The following is a 13151-nucleotide window of genomic DNA, read 5'->3' as shown; positions in this document are numbered from 1 at the left end:
ATAAAGTCTATTAATTTTTTTTCTCAATACTGAGGAAATGAGTTAGTTGAGAGCTACTGGGGGCCAACTCTGCCCTCATGAGAGGAAAGCCTGGCTGAAAATAAAGACCAAAAGTAGTACACAGAGCCAGTACACAAAGAGAGAAAAACAGTGCCGAGATAATATCAAATGAGCCCTGGATCCAACTGGGACAGAGACCAGTTGCACACTGGATTTATCACAGTTAAATGAATCTATTAAATCTCATTTTTGCTTTAAAAAACACAGATGATGCATAAACACACATTACAGCAATCTTCTGCAAAAACATCTTTCATAGGAGCTAGAGTCACAGCATACAGAAAACCAGTTCAGTTAATGGGTCTACACACAGACTTGGAGAAGGCAATATGGGAGCAATCTGTACTACCTTGGCCTTTGCTTCTTAGCATTAAAACTAGTGCCTCCACGCTGCACTACAGGGGTGTCACTGGGGCTGCTGGTAAATTAAAGACACAGCATAATCTTACCATGAATTAGCTGAGATCTCAATGCAAAGTTTCAAGAATGTTTTTTTAAAAGATGTAATTTCATTTCAAAAATCCATCCAAAGAATGCTCTAGACACTAATGAGTGTTTTAAAATGATGAATGTTTTACTGCATATTTGTAGGTTTTTTGAAAAGCTGTAATTTTTTTTTTTTTTTTGAGATAGTTTCGCTCTTGTTGCCCAGGCTGGAGTGCAATGGTGCAATCCCAGCTTACCGCAACCTCTGCCTCCCGGGTTCAAGCAATTCTCCTGCCTCAGCCTCCAGAGTAGCTGGGATTACGGGCATGCGCCACTATGCCTGGCTAATTTTTGTGTTTTTAGTAGAGACGGCATTTCTCCATGTCGGTCAGGCTGGTCTTGAACCCCCCAACCTCAGGTGATCCACCCTCCTCAGCCTCCCAAAGTGTGGGATTACAAGTGTGAGCCACCGTGCCCAGCCTGAAAAGCTGTAATTTAAAAACACTACACAGGATAAATGGCCTTTCCATGTTGACAACTATCTCTAAAAAATTCTATTTAGGTTTTCAGAACATTTTAATTATTTTCATTAATTATTGCTCATAGCTAACCTAAAATGCATAATCCTGATTCCTAAGAAAAGAATATGTAGGTCAATGGCCAAGATATCTTTAGATAGATATATTTAGAAGAGTTTCTGAATTTCCAACCTGCCTCTTAGGATAAAACTAGATCCTGCTACACAAGTAGCCTTCTTCAACCAAACATGAAAGTTCTGAATGTCTGTATCATTACAAAATATAAATTAGGTTATACACATTTAAAATATAAGGTTTTCTTTTTTTTTTTTTTTTTTGAGACAGTATCTCACTCTTGTCACCCAGGCTAGAGGGCAGGGGCATGATAATCACTCACTGCTCCGTCAAACCCTAAGACTCAAGTGATCCGCCCACCTTGGTGTCCCAAGTAGCTGGGACTACAGGCACACGCCACCAAGTCCCACTAATTTTTTATAGAATTAGGGATTTCACTATGTTGCCCAGGCTGGTATCAAACTCCTGGACTCAAGCAATCTACCCACCCTAGTCTTGTAAACTGCAGGGATTACAGACATGAGCCACCACACCTGGTCAAAGATAAGGTTTTATCTGGGCACCATAGCATGTGCCTGCAGTACAAACTTTTCCGGAGGTTAAGGCAGAGGATCACTTGAGCCCAAGAAATTTAAGGCCAGCCTGGGTAACATAACAAGACCCCATCTCTTTAAATAAATTTTTTTTTTAATGTTTTAATACAGACTCCTTTAAAGTAAGTTTTGTCAATGTATTTGAAGGTTGCTATTTAGAATTTGGTTACCCATAAATATACAAAAATACACCTTTTGTGTAAATAAAAGCACATCTACATTTCACACTTAAGAAGGGGAATAAGACAGCTCCTTGCCTTGACCTATACTTTCCCTACACGTTTCCTTCCAATTAGAATAAACTTTGATTTTTTTTCTTTGGGAGACAGAGTCTTGCTCTGTCACCCAGGCTGGAGCGCAGTGGCGTGATCTCGGCTCACGGCAACCTCCGCCTCCCAGGTTGAGGTGATTCTCCTGCTCCTGAGTAGCTGGGATTAGAGGCATCAGCCACCACACCTGGCTAATTTATATATATATATTTTTTGAGACGGAGTCTTGCTCTGTCGCCCAGGCTGGGGTGCAGTGGCCGGATCTCAGCTCACTGCAAGCTCCGCCTCTCGGGTTTACGCCATTCTCCTGCCTCAGCCTCTCGAGTAGCTGGGACTACAGGCGCCCGCCACCTCGCCCGGCTAGTTTTTTGTATTTTTTAGTGGAGACAGGGTCTCACCGTGTTAGCCAGGATGGTCTCGATCTCCTGACCTCGTGATCCGCCCGTCTCAGTCTCCCAAAGTGCTGGAATTACAGGCTTGAGCCACCGCGCCCGGCCTGTATTTTTAATAGTGACGGGGCTTCACCATTTAGTCCAGGCTGGTCTCGAACTCCTGACCTCAGGTGATCCACCCGCCTCGGCCTCCCAAAGTGCTGGGATCACAGGCATGAGCCACCCCGCACCCGGTCAACTTTGATTTTTTTTTTAAAGCCCAAATATGTGTCACTCAAATCTCATCATAAGCATCATTTGCCCTCATTAGGCTCCAGATCTTTCAACATACCAAGATCTTTTCTGACTCAGGATCTTGAACTCCTGGGCTCAAGTGATCCCCCTGCCTCAGCCTCCCAAAGTGCTGGAACTACAGGCATGAACCACTGCGCCCAGCCACCATTTTGATTTCTTAAAAGGTAAGTTGACATTTCAAAATCTTGTATTTCTACGTTAATAATTCCCCAACCATTTAATATTTTTGCCAGGCATGGTGGCTCACACCTGTAATCTCCAGCACTTTGGGAGGTCAAGGTAGGAGGATTACTTGAGCTCGGGTGTTCGAAACCAGCCTAGGCAACATAGTGAGACCTCGCCCCTACTAAAAATAAGAAAAATAAGCTGGGCCGCCAAGCATGGTGGCTCACGCCTGTAATCCCAGCACTTTGGGAGGCCGAGGCGGGAGGATCATGAGGTCAGGAGTTCAAGATCAGGCAGCCAACATGGTGAAACCCCATCTCAACTAAAAATACAATAAACTAGCCAGGCGTGATGGTGTGCGCCTGTAGTCCCAGCTACTCGGGAGGCTGAGACAGGAGAATCACTTGAACCTGGGAGGCAGAGGTTGCAGTGAGCTGAGGTGGTGCCACTGTAGTTCAGCCTGGGCGACAGGGTGAGACTCCGTCTCAAAAAAAAAAAAAAAGAAAAAAGAAAATTAGTTGGGCCTCATGGTGCAATGCCTGTAGTCTCAGCTACTCAGAAGGCTGAGACAGCAGGATCACCTGAGCCAGAGAGGTCGATGCTGCACAGAGCCATGATTATACCACCGCACTCAAGCCTGGGCAACAGAGTGAGATCCTGTCTCAAAATATTTTTTTTTTTTATTTAAAAAATATGATTTTAGGCTGGGCATGGTGGCTCACACCTGTAATCCCAACACGTTGGGAGGCTGAGGCAGGGGGATCACCTAAGGTCAGGAGTTCGAGACCAGCCTGGCCAACATGGTGAAACCCAGCCTCTACTACAAATACAAAAGTTAGCCAGGCGTGGTGGCGCACACCTGTAATCTCAACTACTCAGGAGCCTGAGGCAGGAGAATCACTTGAACCCGGGAAGAGGAGGTTGCAGTGAGCCAAGACCACGCCACTGCGCTCCAGCCTAGGCAACAAGAGTGAGACTTCGTCTCAAAAAAAAAAAAGACTTTAGGGGCTGGGGCATGGTGGCTCAAGCCTGTAATCCCAACACTTTGGGAGGCCAAGGCGGGCAGATCATGAGGTCAGGAGATCAAGACCATCCTGGCTAACATGGTGAAACCCCGTCTCTATTAAAACTACAAAAAATGAGCTGGCCATGGTTGGCAGGCGCCTGTAGTCCCAGCTAGTCAAGAGGCTGAGGCAGGAGAATCGCTCAAACCAGGGAGAAGGAGGTTACACTGAGCTGAGATGACACCAGTGCACTCCAGCCTGGGTGACAGAGCGAGACTCTGTCTCAAAAAAAGTATATATACATATATATATATATATATGATTGTGGCCGGGCGCGGGGGCTCACGCCTGTAATCCCAGCACTTTGGGAAGCCGATGCAGGTAGATCACCTGAGGGCAGGAGTTCCGAGACCAACCTGGCCAACACAGTGAAGCCTCGTCTCTATTAAAAAAACAAAACTTGGCCGGGCGTAGTGGCAGGCACTTGTAATCCCGGCTGCTCAGGAGGCTGAGACAGGAAAATCACTTGAACCCAGGAGGCAGAGGTCACAGTAAGCCAAGATCGCACCATTGTACTCCAACCTGGGCAAAAAGAACGAAACTCCATCTCAAATATATATGATTTTAAAGGACGAAATCTGCACAAGTGGACAGTTACTCTTTACCTTAGTTACTTTTGCCTGACATTACCTGCCAAGGCATCACAAAAATAATATGTGCCCTTCAAATAGGCATAATAATACTAGGCTTAGAAATGAATTATTTTTTCAAAAAAGTAGGCACATAGCAGTGGCTCACACCTGTAATCCCAGCACTTTGGGAGGCCAAGGCAGCTAGATCACGAGGTCAGGAGTTTAAGACCAGCCTGGCCAATATAGTGAAACCCCATCTCTACCACAAATACAAAAATTAGCTGGGCATGGTGGCGCATGCCTGTAGTCCCAGCTATTCGGGAGGCTGAGGCGGAAGAATCGCTTGAACCTGGGAGGCAAAGGTTGCAGTGAGCCAAGATTGCACCACTGCACTCCAGTCTAAGCAACAGAGTGAGACTCTGTCTCAAAAAAAAAAAAAACCGCAGGCACATGAAATGCAATCAGTATATTACATCCTTGCTTAGATCTATAGCTTAATTAGTATAAACTACTAATGTTTCCATCACAAATACTAAGCTACTTCATATAAAATTTAAGTGCTGCTGATTTGATAACTTTCCCTAAAAACAAAACATCCACTGTGTTATTTTACAGAAACCACGCAACCACTATTCCTTTATTATCTTCAGTATTATATCTCAAGAAAAATACATAGTGTATTTCCATACTGTGCTTACTTAAAATTATGTTCAATGCATGCCAAATGGTCAATCAATAAAAGAAAAACTATGCTATACAGGGAGGGGAGAGGGAGTTATTAAGCGAGGGAGGGAGTTACTTAGCAAGGGAGTTACAGTTTAGCCTCACGGCAGTTTAGTCTAAACAAATTGTTTAAGTTATTTTTTAATAGGCTTAGCTTGAAAATCCAAAAACTGTCAGCTGGCTTACAGTTTAAATATTAAATCATGTATGTTTATTACTGAATCTATTATTCAAAAATTATGTACCATCCTGGCACCAAAAATCAAGGAAACTGGGCACTTCTCACATGAATGAAACTTTAAATAAACCGAAGTCAAGAGACGACCAACAAGAACATAGTTAACTCCAAGAAAATAGAAATTTCTGCCTTTAAGACAGTTACTGGCCAGGCGCAGTGGCTCACACCTATAATCCCAACACTTTGGAAGGCCAAAGTGGGCGAATCACCTGAGATCGGGAGTTCGAGACCAGCCTGACCAGCATGGTAAAACCCCGTGTCTACTAAAAATACAAAAATTATCCAGGTGTGGTGGCATGTACCTGTAATCTCAGCTACTCAGGAGGCTGAGGCAGGAGAATTGCTTGAACTCGGGAGGTGGAGGTTGCAGTGAGCCAAGATTGTGCCACTAAACTCCAGCTTGGGCAACAGAGCAAGACTTCGTCTCAAAAGAGAAAAAAAAAATTAAAATCAATAAAAATAATAAAATAAAAACACTCTCTTAGCTCTTTGTGAAAGTTTGCCTACTCTACACCTAAACACTTAAAAATGCCCCCCTCCCTGTCCAAAATGCCCAACTTTAGGTATTTTCGAAGTTTTGCCTGTTTTTTTATTTTTATTCTTTGAGATAGGGTCTCACGTGGCCGCCCAGGCTGCATGCAGTGCAGTGGCACAATCTCAGCTCACATCAACCTTCGCCTCCTGGTTTCAAGCGATTCTCCTTCCTCAGTCCCCTGGGTAGTTGAGATTACCGGCGTATGCCAGCACGCCCAGCTAATTTTTGTATTTTTAGTAGAGTCGGGGTTTCATCATGTTGGCCAGGCTGGTCTCCAACTCCTGACCTCAAGTGATCTGCCCGCCTAGGCCTCACAAAGTACTGGGATTACAGGCATGAAGCACCACACCTGGCCTTGACTGGTTTTTTAAATAAAAACAAGAATTGAGGATAGGGAATATGCAGACTGGACAACAAGAGACAAATTGCAACGCATGAAGATAAAACTAGAATGAAGCAGGGCTTTCAAACAGTATTGTGTGCCTATTTCCTGCTGGCTTTAGCAATTGTCACAAAAAGACTTAAAAGTTATTTCAGTTAGACAAGTTGGCTAGCACAGTAGAGTGCTGTGACAATGGTGGAAGACAATTACAATACTAGTAATCATCCAAGAAAATTAACACCTAACAATTATTACCTGATTTTTCTGACTGTGGCACACACGCGCACACAGAGCAATCAGAGGAAATTTAAGCCCAAGAAATTAAGAGTTAACTTTATACATGAGAGAGGAGAATAATAAACAGCACACTATGAGAAACACAATTGAAAAGAAAAAATTACGTGCGTAAATATTTTTACTTACCCCCTCAGCCCTCTATGCTGCAATCTCCCATGAAAACAGAGATCATGCTCAGCATCAGTTCACTCACAGTTCCTAACACATAATCAATATCTGATAAATATTTGTTGAATTGATGAACTCAACCTTTTAAACCAAGACCACTAATGAAAACAACTTGTTTGCTTAAAAGTACTATTCATTTGTACATGAAAATATATTCCATTACACAGAATCAACATGATTTCTCAGAGTAACTTCCCTTTTCTCTTTCTACATAAAACCTAAGACAAAAACTGACTCAACTGCTAATAGCCTAAAAAAGCTGTTTCCTTACATTTAGAATACTGTATATAAAGTGATTGTGTGTCTATACGTAAATATGCAAGAATGAGGCACTATGAAACTAAATATCTTTAGCTACATAACCACAAAATGAGGTAGAAAGTAGTATCTTACTAAAATTCAAATGAAGGCCCCTCTCCTCACACATTTAATTCTAGGAAGAGACTCCATTGTATTCATAATACTAATCTTCCTAAATACTTTGTTGTTGTTGTTGTTGTTGTTGTTATGACAGGGTCTCACTTCCATCACCCAGGCTGGAGTGTAAGTGGCACAATCACAGATCACTGCAGCCTCACCTTCCTAGGCTCAGGTGATTCTCCCACCTAAGCCTCCTAAGTAGCTGGGACTACAGCCGCATGCCACCACGCCCAGTTAATTTGTGTATTCTTAGGAGAGATGGAGTTTCACCATGTTGCCCAGGCTGGTCTCGAACTCCTGTGTTTAAGCCATCTGCCCACCTTGGCCTCCCAAAGTGCTGAGATGACAGGTGTGAGCCACAATCCCTGGCCATAAATTTTGGTTTTTGAGGCCAGGCATGGTAGCTCATGCCTGTCATCCCAGCACTTTGGGAGGCCGAGGCAGGCAGATCACAAGGTCAGGAATTTGAGACTAGCCTGGCCAATATGCTGAAACCCCGTCTCTATTAAAAATACAAAAATTGGCTGGGCGAAGTGGCTCAAGCCTATAATCCCAGCACTTTGGGAGGCCGAGACGGGCAGATCACGAGGTCAGGAGATCGAGACCATCCTGGCTAACACGGTGAAACTCCGTCTCTACTAAAAAAAAAAATACAAAAAAAAACTAGCCAGGTGAGGTGCTGGGTGCCTGTAGTCCCAGCTACTTGGGAGGCTGAGGCAGGAGATGGCGTAAACCTGGGAGGCGGAGCTTGCAGTGAGCTGAGATCCGGCCACTGCACTGCAGCCTGGGCGACAGAGCGAGACTCCGTCTCAAAAAAAAAAAAATACAAAAATTGCTGGACGCAGTGGCTTACGCCTGTAATCCCAGGACTTTGAGAGGCCAAAGCAGGCAGATCATGAGGTCAGGAGTTCGAGACCAGCCTGGCCAACATAGTGAAACTCCGTCTCTACTAAAAATACAAAAAACATTAGCTGGGCGTGGTGGTGGGCACCTGTAATCCTAGCTACTCAGGAGGTTGAGGCAGGAGAATCGCTTGAACCCAGAAGGCAGAGGTTGCAAGTAGCCGAGATCGTGCCAATGCACAGCATCCCGGGTGACAGTGCGAGGCTCCGTCTCAAAAATAAAATACAAAAATTAACCAGGTGTGGTGGCACACATCTGTAATCCTAGCTACTCAGGAGGCTGAGGCAGGAGAATCGCTTGAACCTGGGAGGCGGAAGTTGCAGTCAGCTGAGATCGTGCTACTGCACTCCAGCCTGGGCGACAGAGCAAGACTCCGTCTCAGAAAAAAATTTTTTTTTTAATTTGGTTTTGAAGGACTTCTTTCAATTATTTGCTGGGATTTCGAGTCAGTTTTCCCACCAAGAAGTTGCAGCATAGACAATGTAGACAGTGCAAGAACCAAAGATTAGGACTAAAATAAAAAACACTTATAGAAATACAATATAGTAGAAAGAGCCCTTTTCTCCACAGCAACTTATCCCTTCCCTTAATCCTCAAAAGAAAGAAAAGTTTGAAGAAGCTATAAACAAGCATAAAAGACTCAAGCTGGGAATGATGAGAGAGGATGCCCCATTAAGAGTGAGGAATTACGAGTAATTAATTAATAGAACTGGGCAATGATCGCCAACAGCTACTAACATCACAGGGAACCAAGTATTATGCACCTACAGATGCAAGTACCATCTATAAAGTATTCCCCTTCATCCCCTGCAAAAGAAGCAAGAGAGAGAATACATATTATAGAAACAATCTGATCAAGCTTCTAAATCTAATACCAATTAACAAGAAACCCAGGGGTCAGAGAAAAACGTTTACCACCACCACCACCACAGGAATCCAGAGGAATGTAACTGCTAAATCCAGACTGGGAAAACTTCTTTTGTAACTAATAATTTGCTAGGGAAAAGAAATGGAGGGTGAACCTACAGATTACAAAACAATGCAGATAACTTATCTGGCTCTTGATCTGACACATTTATGAGACAACAGAAAAATCTGAACACTATCATATGACATTAAGGAATTATTCCTTTTTAGTGTGATAAGTTTTTCGGTTTTCTTTCCTTTAACAGTGAAGCTGACTGGGAAACTGGAGTTCTAAAAGGTTAGAGTAGAGAAAGGGAACACTAATATTAATACAGCTGAATGGATGTGTCCATAATGTGCTGAATTTGGCCTACCCAGAACTTAAATATAAATTGTGAGATTGCAACCACCAAAGATCAGCTTTGCTTGCTTGCCAGCCAACCTTTTCTCCACTGATATAAGCTCTATAAATAGGCCAAGAGTGATAATGGCTGCTCAAATCACTTCATATTGCAGATATTACTACTTCCGGCATGTACCTGGACCTGCACCAGGGCTGTGAATAAACTAGCATCAAGTAAGAAGCCAAGAAAGTTACCAAATGCAAAAAAAAAAAAAAAAAAAAAAAAAAAAAAAAAAAGCACTGTGGCTGAGAGATTTTCTAAAGTACTCAAAAGCACCATCAATGTAAATCAAGAATAATTTAAAACAGAGGTTCTTTTAATTTGTAAAAATAATTTTTTTAATAAAGACGGGGTCTCAGTTTGTTGCCCCAGCTGGTCTAAGACTCCTGGGCTCAAGCTATCCTCCCACCTCTGCCTCCCAAAGTGCTGAGATTACAGGTGTGAGCTACCATGCCTGGCCCTAAAATAAAGGTTCTAAATTTTCTACAAGATTTCTGCCCTAGTCATTTTCTATGTCCTTCAGAAGAAGACAATTCACATAAAGATGGATCACTACATGCCAGGAACTGAGGTCCCAAGATAAAAGCTGCCAAACTCTCTCCACTATACACACCCTCAGGCTCACTGCAAAGTGCTTAGTTGATTTCAGCGAGAAAAATAGTAAGAAACCTTTGATAATAAATTGTTGATTTAAGAATAAGCTATAAGCTATGTTTCTACGCTAGGTTAAAACTAAAGCAGACAGAATACTGCTTAAAATTTTAACCACATGAAGTTTTTGTTCTTAATACAGAAAGAAAAACAATCCTGTTTTCCTTAAAACAGGGTTTTAAGGAAACCTGTGGGTTTTAGTCCACACCCAACTTTCCTATCCCCGACAATACCTTTCTCTAATTATAAGACACCTAACAAAATGTAGACTCCAGACATTATCATAAAGGTCATTTTTTTAAACCAGTCAACTCAGTGAAAAAATAACTTCTACTGGTCACTTTGGTCAGTATTTTGTTTCCCTAATGCTAACTATGCTAATAAAAACTTACCTTCAGCCAGGCACAGTGGCTCACATCTATAATCTCAGCACTATGAAAGGTCGAAACGGGAGGACCACTTGAGCCCAGGAGTTGGAGACCAGCCCGGCCAACACAGTAAGACCCCATCTCAATCAATCAATCAATCAGTAAAAATAAACGTAATTTCTAGACTACCTAAGCACAATTCTAGTTTACATACATTCTTAGAAATGGCTGCTCTAAGTAAGTTTTAACAGATTTAATGTTGTTTCTCTTTGAACAACAATCAGAATACACGGACTTGAATTATAAGCACAGAAAAAATGTATTTCACAAATGAACAGGCATTACAAAAAAAGACACCTCCCGATCTTGCTCTGTCTCCAAGGCTGGAGTGCAATGGCATGATCTCAGCTCACTGCAACCTCTGCCTCCCAGGTTCAAGCAATTTTCCTGCCTCAGCCTCCCAAGTAGGTGGGATTACAGGCGTGCACCACTACACCCAGTTAATTTTTGTACTTTTAGTAGAGACAGGGTTTTATCATGTCGGCCAGGCTGGTCTCGAACTCCTGACCTCATGATCCATCTGCCTTGGCTTCTCAAAGTGCTAGGATTACAGGCGTAAGTCACCATGCCCAGCCCAAAAAATGGCATTTCAGTTTCCAGCCTTTCAAGCTTAGAGATACTAAGAAAAATGCTATTTTCTAATAACTTATTTAAAATGAATTTATAAAAGAAAACACTAGTTCCATACTACAGTTGTTTTGTTATGCAGTACTTTTTTCCCTTACAATCTACTTTCTCTTCTTCACATTTTAGAGCAGGAAGGAAACTTAGAAATCATCTGGTTCACTAGTTGAGTTCCCTGGGCAGAGATTGCTTGTTGTTTTTTTTTTTTCTTTTTGAGACAGTTTCCCTCTTGTTGGCCAGGGTGGATGGAGTGCAATGGCACAATGTTGGCTCACCGTAACCGTCTCCCGGGTTCAAGAGATTCTCCTGCTTCAGCCTCCCGAGTAGCTGGGATTACAGGCATGCATCACCATGCCCAGCTAATTTCGTATTTTTAGTAGAGACGGGGGTTTCTCCAAGTTGGTCAGGCTGGTCTCGAACTCCTAACTTCAGGTGATCCGCCCACCTCGGCCTCCCAAAGTGCTGGGATTACAGGCGTGAGCCACTGTGCCCCACCCCAAACTGCTTATTTTATGTGCCCATTACCACCTGGCACGTAAATGTTCAGTAAATGGGTTTTTAATTTAACCAGGTATAAGTACCACATATGCATTAAGTCCCTGCTGATAGATTTCCACTTTAAATTAATTGTCACTTAACTAGAAAATACTCATGTAGGTAGGTTTTAAAATTACTTAAAGTTAATAATTTAGAAATTTATACCATTTACCTATTAAGTGGCAGAGTCTGAGCAAAGAGGAATGAGGTCCCTTATTTTGAAGAGACATGAAAGAGAACAGAAACAAAACTTAAAACACTGTAAATTAAAGCCAAAAATCCTAACAACTAAGCAAACAACTTATCAAATCTCAGTTATACTGGCTACTTTAAAGTATTTTAAAATCACATTTACTATTACCAGCTGCTAGAAATATGTTCTGATAAATCTGTATAATACATAGATCACACAGTTTCCTCTCCTAGCAGTTCAGGAATACAGAAAAGAACTATAGGCCAGGCGCGGTGGCTGACATTAGTAATCCCAGCACTTTGGGAGGCCGAGGCGGGCAGATCACCTGAGGTCGGGAGTTTGAGATCAGCCCGACCAACATGGAGAAACCCCATCTCTATTAAAAATACAAAATTAGCCGGGTGTGGTGGCCCATGCCTGTAATCCCAGCTACTTGGAGGCTGAGGCAGGAGAATCACTTGAACCCGGGAGGCGGAGGTTGCAGTGAGCGGAGATTGCGCCATTGCACTCCAGCATAGGCAACAACAGAGAAACTCCGTCTCAAAAAAAAAAAAAAAAGGATAACTTTAAAAAAGCAAGATACTTTTTAGTTTCACCCTGCTCCTTTCTTTTACAAGGCCCTGTAGGCTGAGTGTGAAAACTGACTGACTGAACATCAATCCCACTTCTGCTGAGAGAAGCTGCCCACACAGAAGCAGAAAACACTGCTTCTTTAAGTGGAATCATAAGAGTCCTGAAAAAGTAAGGAAAGGAGGTACAAGTAAAGATAAAGGCTAAAAGGATTTAGAAAAGTATCATGACAACAGTCAAACTCAAAACCAAGACTGGAATTTGACAACTAAAGAAAAATATCAAATTTCTTTAATCTGATGACCAAGAAATCAAAATAAATAAGCCAAACCAAAATAAATAAAACCAATAAAATTTATATTCACTGGGCCAGGTGCAGTGGCTCACCCCTGTAATCCTAGCACTTTGGGAGGCCAAGGTGAGCGGAACACTTGAGGTCAGGAGTTTAAGACCAGCCTGACCAACAGGGTGAAACTTCATCTCTACCAAAAATATAAAAAATTAGCTGGGTGTGGTGGCACGCGCCTGTAATCCCAGCTACTCGGGAGGCTGAAGCAGGAGAATCACTTGAACCCAGGAGGTGGAGGTTGTGGCAAGCCGAGATCCTGACACTGCACTTCAGCCTGGGTGAAAGAGCAAGATGCCATCTCAAAAAAAAATTTATATTCACTCAACTTAAGCATAATAAAAAAATATATTTTTGATCTTTTCTTTGAGAAAGAGTCTCATGCAGTGGCATGATCA

At 42.5% G+C, this 13151-nt stretch overlaps 1 protein-coding gene across 2 annotated transcripts in view; it reads right to left on the bottom strand.

Moving 5' to 3' along the window:
- RNF165 (ring finger protein 165) overlaps positions 1-13151 on the bottom strand; it is a 293800-nt gene that overhangs the window by 275340 nt on the left and 5309 nt on the right. The gene's annotated exons all lie outside the window — the stretch shown is intronic.

The sequence above is a fragment of the Rhinopithecus roxellana genome, chromosome 21 (assembly GCF_007565055.1).
Source record: "Rhinopithecus roxellana isolate Shanxi Qingling chromosome 21, ASM756505v1, whole genome shotgun sequence".
Classification (NCBI taxonomy): Eukaryota; Metazoa; Chordata; class Mammalia; order Primates; family Cercopithecidae; genus Rhinopithecus; species Rhinopithecus roxellana.
Note: the sequence above shows the minus strand (reverse complement) of the source record. Positions and strands in the feature narration are given on the sequence as shown.